The 7713-nt window shown below is 62.7% G+C and overlaps 1 long non-coding RNA gene across 1 annotated transcript; it reads left to right on the top strand.

Moving 5' to 3' along the window:
* The first annotated feature begins 319 nt into the window (after positions 1–319).
* LOC119843183 lies at positions 320–7464 on the top strand. The gene is made up of 3 exons (XR_005288883.2): positions 320–396; positions 480–532; positions 7077–7464. It is a non-coding gene; the product is annotated as an uncharacterized LOC119843183 (long non-coding RNA).
* Positions 7465–7713: the final 249 nt, after the last annotated feature.

Below are 7713 nucleotides of genomic sequence, written 5' to 3'. Positions count from 1 at the left end.
CCCCCCGAATGGGGGCTGTCCCTCACACCCTGAGAAAGATGTGTTGTGGGGAGAGGGGCTCCTGGGAGCAGGACAGGCTGGGAGACCACCCCTAGATCCAGCGGGGGCAGCCTCAGGAGGGGGGTTGTGGCTGTGTGGCATTGGGAACCAGACTGGGTGGTGCTCGCCCCCCAGTTCTTCGAGATTCTCTCTTGCTCTTGGCAGATGGCGGCGCTTCCAGCTCCCTCGGGCGTGAGGCGGGTAGGTCAGCAGGGTGCATGGAACTAGCTGAGTGGGAACGGGTGATCCACAGGGACAGCTTTCCCCGCAACACCACTCCCTATATAAGGAGGAGAGAGAGCTATGCCAATCCTTTAGCTCCCAGGGTAGGGAGCTGCTGTGTTGATCCCGGGGAAGGTAAGGGGCTGATTTCAGTGTGGGGGCTTGGTGTCTGGAACCTGACATCTGGCTCCTAACAGGTGTGTCCATGCACTTCGTAGGGAGCCTGGCTGGATGGAGAAGATCAGGGACCCAGGGCCATCACCAACTCCAGGTAGGTGCATCTGATCGGGGAACAGGGTTAACGATGTGGTGGTACCTAGAGAGGGGGACAGTGTCCTTTTCTGTGATGCCCCCTGCTGGCTGCACCCCCTGTCTGAGAGCTGGGCTGCTGGCAGGGGGTGTTTACCGCATCATGGTGTATGCGGTAATGGCCTTTCTGGATGGGGTGCTGCGCCTTGCAGCCCATCCAGAAGGGCCCCACAGAAAAGGGCAGCCCTGGCGCAGTACAGGAGGTACGCGCTGGGGAAGCTGGGGAGGGATGCCGGCTGCATCTGTCAAGGCCCCCGTTCCTGCCCTGGCCCCACTCTGCACACTGTGCCTTGCGCCCGGCTGGCTGGGCAGTAGCGATCCCACTGCAGTCCTTGCTTGTCTCTCAATTGGCATTCGTCACGGCTTCGCTGTAGCCAATTTGGCTGCGGTTGATTGTTCACTTGTTAACTTGCTTAGTCGGTGACTTTTTATACCGTGGTGTTGGAAGGAATTTCCAGCCTGCCTCCCTGTGCCATGTGGGGGCGGGGGTCCCTGTGGCTGCTGAGTGATGGGTGGCGGGCTTAACCCTTCGTTGGCCTGTAGCCAAACCCAGGGGCTGGTGTTGCAGCAACTGCTGAGCTCAGGGCCATCTGCTCCCTGCCTCGGGGATGGAGAATCTCTTCCCCAGCCCGAGGAGCGGCTGCCATGTGTGGGGTTCCCTTTCCTTCCTCCCAAAGATGTAATGTGCTGTGGGGGGCAGGGCACTCAGCCCTTCTCCTATGCAGCAAAGCAACCTAGACCCTCTGTGCCCACAGTGTCACCAGCATGGAGCCAACTGCCTGCTGGGCATCCTCAGGCTCCTGTGGCTGCCTGTCTCCTCCCCTGGCCCCGGTTCAGAAGCCCTGGGTCTCCAGGACTCTCAGCCACCCCACACCCAGCTGCCCCCTGCCCTTGGTGATGGCCTGCTGGGTACCACCTAGTGGCGGAAAGTGGGATAGATTCGTGTGTCTCAGCCTGGGGGTGCAGGAGAGAGGCCCGGGTGGATGGGTGGGTGAGTGGATGAAGGGCTTCCTGGGCAGCCTTGCAGACTTATGGCCTGGGGCCATGTGCACCCATGATGCTGGGCAGGTGCCATCTAGGCTCAGGCTTCCTGTGCAGAACCTATGTGGCCCGATGCACTGGTAGCCCCCAAAGATGAAGCTGCTGGCTGTGCCAATGCCCAGATCCATCCCTCTCACCACCCTGCCTAGCTTCTGCGGCCGGCACAGAGTCAGGCAAACGACTCTACTACACGGGGTAGCTGGAGCTCTGCTGTTGCAGCAGTGGGGAGAGCCATTAACAGCCCCAGTGACCTCCTGCCAGCATCCGAGTGGGGCCTAAGGGATGTTGGGCTCACCTGCCCCCGTGTGTGGTACTGTCCTGGGTGCAGAGGATCTGGCTCTGCTCTAGCAGTGGGCTCAATTCCTCTGGCCTGGGGGGTCTGGTCACCGGCCTACCATGGCCCATCTGTTCCAGTGGGGGGGCTGGGGGACATTGTGGCTCTGCCCCAGTGTGCTGGGGTCACACACTAGTGAGCTGTGTGACCCCCTTAAAACTCCTGTAATGGTTTCCCCCCACTCATCTGACTGATCTGGGAGCTTCCTGGGCTGCATTTTTGCCCTGGTGGGGAGGAAGTGGGGACATTATGGGGGTCCTACTGAGTATTCCCCATTGCATCCCCGCCCTGTGCACCACCAAGTCACCAGAGCATGCACCCCTGCCAGCAGGGGGGAATGTGAGGGAAGGGCATTTGCAGAGAGTCCTCCCCCTTGCTAGGAAGCCGAGGGCATTGTGCCCCGCTGGCAGGTCTTCTCTTTTCCCAGCCTGTTGCCCTTGGGAGTGATGCTGGCTCTGTCCGGCTAGGAGCACCATGGCTTGCGCTGGCTTTCTGGGGGGGGCTCCGTCAGGGCGAAGGACATGCTGCCGCCCATAGGCCCAGGCGCTGGCTGAGCCCTGGGTCATTGCTTGCCACCGTGGGTCTCCCTGCTCTGTGGCACTGAGGGGTGGGTAAAGGGCCCCTCGCAGGCTCCTAGGGGGTCTCTGCACCCGCTGCCAGGGGGACCTGGCCCTTGTCCACCCGCCTGCATTGCTCTCCCTGGAGCACCCTGCTGATTCCCCAGCTCTGGGGGCGGCTGGGGGGCTGGTGCAGGGCTGCCCTCACCCCTGGGGCACGTGCTAGTCCCGGGGCTCCCTGGCTCAGCCAGCGCCCCCTGGAGGGCAGCGGCTGCCGCTGGTCCAGCCTGCGGGGAGGGAAGTGTTAACGGCACCAGGGTGGCGAGAACAAAAGGGAGCCCCGCTGACCAATGGGCGCGCAGAGCTGCGTTTTGACACTCTCTTGTTGGCTGCCGCGGGGCCAATGGCAGGCGGACGCTGGCCGCCAGTCCTGCCCCACGTGGGGGAAGGAGCCGTGAGTCGGGTCTCCATTGGCTGGCTGGGGGCCCATCCGTCGCTCAGCCCCTGGACACGTCACCCCGCGTCAATGAGCCGCGTGCGCGCGCGGCCGGCGTGGGGGATGGAGGGACCCCCTGGGCGGGGCCTCGCGCTCCTCCTTCTCGGAGGCGGGGGCCGTCGCGCGGCGCGAGGCCCGATGCCCCGGGGATGGGCGCCGCGGGGCAGGGGTCGGTCCCGCCCTGGGCGGGCTCCCCGCAGCGCTGCGGACGCGGGATCCCTGCTCCTCCCCCTCCAGGGGGGCACATGCACAGGCGGGGAAACTGAGGCAGAGAAGGGCCTGTGCTGGGGGCGGGTGCGAGGTCGGGATGAGGCGGGCTCATCCCTTGGAAGTGTCTGGCTTCCCCAGCCTGGCAGGGGCATCCCCGGCTCAGCGCCTCCTGCTGGTGGGAACGGGGAGATACGGGCAGGCAGGGGCGGGGGGGGGGGGCGCCTGCTGGTCTAGTTTAACCCCTTGGCTGCTGGAGGAGGGCATGTCTCCAGGGACCGGCTGCACTCGCCCTTCTCTTCCCAGTGCAGCAGCTGGAGGGAGCAACTCCCTGGGCCCCAGAGGGAGCCGCCCAGGCTTGGTGCTGTATGGGGGCAGGGGGTGGCTGCAGCCTCGCTTGTGGGGTTCTGGGGGATACGCCTGGTTCTCTGCCCAGGCGCGACCCTGCCCTGGCGCCATCTCCCAGCCGCTCAGAGGCCTGCAACTGAAAGTGCTTTAGAAACTCTTCCCTGTGCTGGTGTTTGGCTCCTCTGGCCGCCGCACCTGGGGGTCTGCAGACCCCGGCTTGCCCCTCCCCCAGCCCCTCTGTGCAGCATGGCAAAGCTGGCACTGCCAGGCTCTGTGGGAATGGCGTGCTGATCACAGGTCTGACCCTGTGGCATCCTGGGTGCCTCTCCCTGAAGGAACGAGCCTTCTTCTGGAGCTGTGCCAGCGCTCTGCCCCAGCTGCCCACGAGGCCGGCTTTCCTCTCGCCCTCGGTGCCAAGCCCTTTGCTGCCATGCGTCCTTGAGACAGGCTGGCTCCAAATCAGCAGGTTTGCCCGAGCCTGATCCTCGAACTGTATCCCCACTGTTGGGGGGCCATGCTTTCCCTTCCCTGGTCCTGGCCTGCTGGGGCCCCCTCCCCTAGCTCAACCCATGGTGCCCCTGCCCTGGCAGCTGCACTAAAAGCAGCGGTGGGGTAGCCTATGAGCAGGGGCCCCGAGCTGGGGGGGAAGGGGTGTCACGGAGCATGGGGGAGTCCAGGCCCTTCACTCCTCTTTGTCAGATTCACAGTGACTCTCAGCCAGCCAGTAAAACAGAAGGTTTATTGGACAATAGGAACACCATCTAAAACTGAGCTTGTGGGTACAACCAGGACCTCTCAGTCAAGGCCTTCTGGGGGGCAAGGAGCTTAGACCCCAGTCTTGGGGTTCCCTGCATTCCAGCACCAAACTGAAACCAAAACCCCTCCAGCAGGCTCTCTCCTGCAGCCTTTGTCCAGTTTCCCGGGCAGAGCTGTTACCTTCCCCCCTTCCCCTCCTGGCTCAGGGTACAGGCTCTCAGGTCTCCCATCCCCAGTGAAACTCCTCTGCCACATTCCCAGGTCAACACTCTCCCTCCCTGCTGCATCACAAGGGGGATTCGTGGGTTCCTGGTTCCAGAGTCCCCCGGCGGGGCTCAGCTTGGTGAATTCCTTGCCCCTCTGAGGCCTGGTGAGCTCTTCATCTGAGCGCAGACTCAAGGCTCTTTAATCTAAAATCCCCTGTAGCTCTTGCTGCCTTCACTTTTGATCCTATAAGCGAAACCAGCCTGGATCTGCTCTCCAGGCCCCACCAAGCTGCTGGCAGCTTCCCCCTCCCCTCCCCCCTGCTTGGGGTGGGGGGGGGGCTTTGGAGGGGTCACTTCCTGCTCTTGCTGGCCCCTCACCCAGCTCGGATGGCCCCGTGATCAGCCCCCGAAGGCTGCAGAGAACCCCCTGCCTTATGCCATTGGGTCATTATGGCTTTGACTTGAGGAAGGGGATGCTGTGGGGCTGCGGGTCAGGATTGAGGGGCACCACAGGCATGTTGGAGTTAAATGCGCACTGTAATGCTGGACTAATGCCTTGCTCTGAGCCGCTTGCTGGCACGGGGGCCTGAACCTGCGCGTTCTCTGCTGGTTGGGGCTGGGTCCCAGCTGCCTGGAGTCACCCAGCTCTGTGTCCCACTGAAGGAGCAGGGGGAGGACGAAGGGCTAAGCCTGGAGTTTGCTGCAGTCCCCCTCCCCTCTCTCCTTGAGTGGGTTCCTGGGGGGCACCTGTGACCCCAGAGCCGTGCCTGCAGTGGGGGAAGGGGGCTGGCATCTCAAGGCTGGGATTGGGACCTGGCTTGTGGTGCTGACACTCCAGTATGTTTAAGGGCCATGGAGGGAAGCGCAGCACTAGCCATTCCAGGGAGCCCAGCTGGGCCCGTGAAGGAGGGGTGGGAGAGCCCTGCCATCCCCGTGACACAGGGCTATTTTGTTGGCAGGTTCCGGGGCGGTTCGGCATCCTTGTTCTGTGCTGGGGCATCTCCCCCACCGGGCGGCTCTGCTGAGCTCCCAGGCCGGACCTGCCATGCCAAAGGCTCATCTCCTCCCGCAGACCTCGGGCAGTGAGCTGCTGCTGCCTGAAATACAAAGGAGGAATCCCGTGCCACGGGTGCCTGCTGGCCACCTGCAGCTGGCCCATTGGAGCCATGGGGAAGGGCAGCAGCAGGGGCTCCCTAGGGATCAGGCTGGGAGGGGAAGGATGTGGCACTCTTGGGTTCTCCCTGCATGGCTGAGGCAGCGTCTGGCATCAAAGGGAAGAGCCTGACATTGGGCCCTGGTCTCTGCTCAGGCAGCTCACAGTCCAGCCCAATGGGGAGTCTTGGCGGGGGGGAGAAGAAGTTGAGAAGCCACAGACTAACCCGGGTGCAGGGAGCCTTGCCTGGCCCAGCCAGGGGTCCCTCCTGTCCCTCTGTTAACCACTGGGGCCAGCTCCCTGACGTGGGATCCCTGTGGTGCCAGTGCATTGGGCCGTGCAATGCTCGGCTGGCCGAACGGGTGGGGAGTCCTTGGGCTAGGCAGTGCAGGGGAACAATGGCTGTGTATAGGGATGATCTGACACCCCTCAGAGTCGGACCCCCATGTGGGTGAACAGGGAGAGGTTCAGGACTGACTGGTTCCTTTGCAGGTCCTGGCCACCCATGCTGGGGAGCAAGACTCCAGGCCTTTCTCTCTGGTTTGCAGCAGCAGCCTTCTCCAGCCCTCCCCAGAACAGAGGGGACCTGGCCTGTCTCTGGCTGAGAGGCTCTGGGGATAGATGGGAAATGGACCAGGGTCTCACAGGGAAAGGGGGTTTGGGACTCAGGCCTCATCCCAGCTCCAAGCTGTTGGCTGGGGCTTTGCAGCACCCCTGTGCCTGTGTGGGCACCCAAGGCATCGTGCACCAGAGCTTGCCCAGCGTGGAGCCCCATTAATGGGTGAGGGAATGGCAAAGGCTCCATCTGCCCAGCCCTGCACAGCCTAGCTCCCCCAACAGCCCTGGCCTGCCAACAGCTGCCTGGCTGCCAGCCAGCTCTGCTGTGGCTGATTCAGTGTTACAGGGCACCACTGAGAAATCTGCTGGGGCTGGGGAGCTGCAATGGGACCTGGTCAAGCCAAGTTCCCTGGGGGTCCTGTGGGGAGAGCTCCCCATGGTGCAGCCCCTTGATCTTACCTGCCCTTGGGAGCCTCCAAGCAGCCCCTGTATGCAGATACCAGAGCCAGCGGCTGGCCTGTGCCCCCTTTGGGTGAGCTGTGCAGGGAAAGGAGTAAGCTAGGCTGGGACCCAGAGACATCTACCCTCTGCTGATACAGGCAGGGTTATCTGTGTCTGTCTTCAGCTGTAGCCTGTACCCCTACTGGGGAGCAGAGAGGGAGGACCCCCCCAGTTCCCATCCACTTCACTGGGCAGTACGGAGAACAGGAGCTGGGCCATAGCGTTTTGTCAGCCCAGCCCAGCCTGTGGCCTTGGGGTAGGGAGGGGGCAACAGCTCTCATGGGCCCTAGGAGAAAGTTGGAATTTTCTGTAATAATTTCAATTTCCCCTGTGCTGTATTGGTACCCAGTGGGCCGTTTGCTCTGGGGGCAGACGTGGCTTCAGACCTGAGATCAATGGAGCATCTGTGAAGACAGTGGCAAAGCCAGTCATCAAGATGCAATCACCTACCAGCTGACGCTCTGAGGGAGCTCGATTTCCCTGCCTCTGCTTAAGGGAGCTGAGCGAGGATCCCCGCTTGAGTGCAAAGGACGGGAGGGGACGAGAGCTGGCTGCTGGAAGGAGTCGGGGTCTCACCTGGAGTCTGGCTGGGCAGAGATGGAGCCAGAACATGGGTTCACTGCAGCTTAGCTGGGCTCTGGGTTGACCAGGAGGCTCTGTGCTTTCACTGTTCTCTGTGCCACCCTGGGGGTTTCCTGGGCAGTGCTAGGTGACTAATAAACCAACTGTTTTGCCAACACTGTGTGTCACTGTCGTCACGGGCGAGGACCGTTAATCCTGCACAGTGGACTGGTCTCACCCGGGGCCTGCACTCACTGCAGGGAGCCAGCAGGCCCTGAGGTGCAGTCGAAGGAGGTGGAAACCACAGGGCTTCCCCTGAGGAGGAGTGAGACCCAGAGGGGCTCTGGCCCACTGACAGGCTTCTCCTAGGGGCTGTTCCAAAGCTGGGTTCATCGCCTCCATGACAGTCCCTAAACAGACCCATC

Source organism: Dermochelys coriacea, chromosome 14, assembly GCF_009764565.3.
Source record: "Dermochelys coriacea isolate rDerCor1 chromosome 14, rDerCor1.pri.v4, whole genome shotgun sequence".
NCBI lineage: Eukaryota > Metazoa > Chordata > Testudines > Dermochelyidae > Dermochelys > Dermochelys coriacea.
This window is presented reverse-complemented; position numbering and strand designations above follow the sequence as displayed.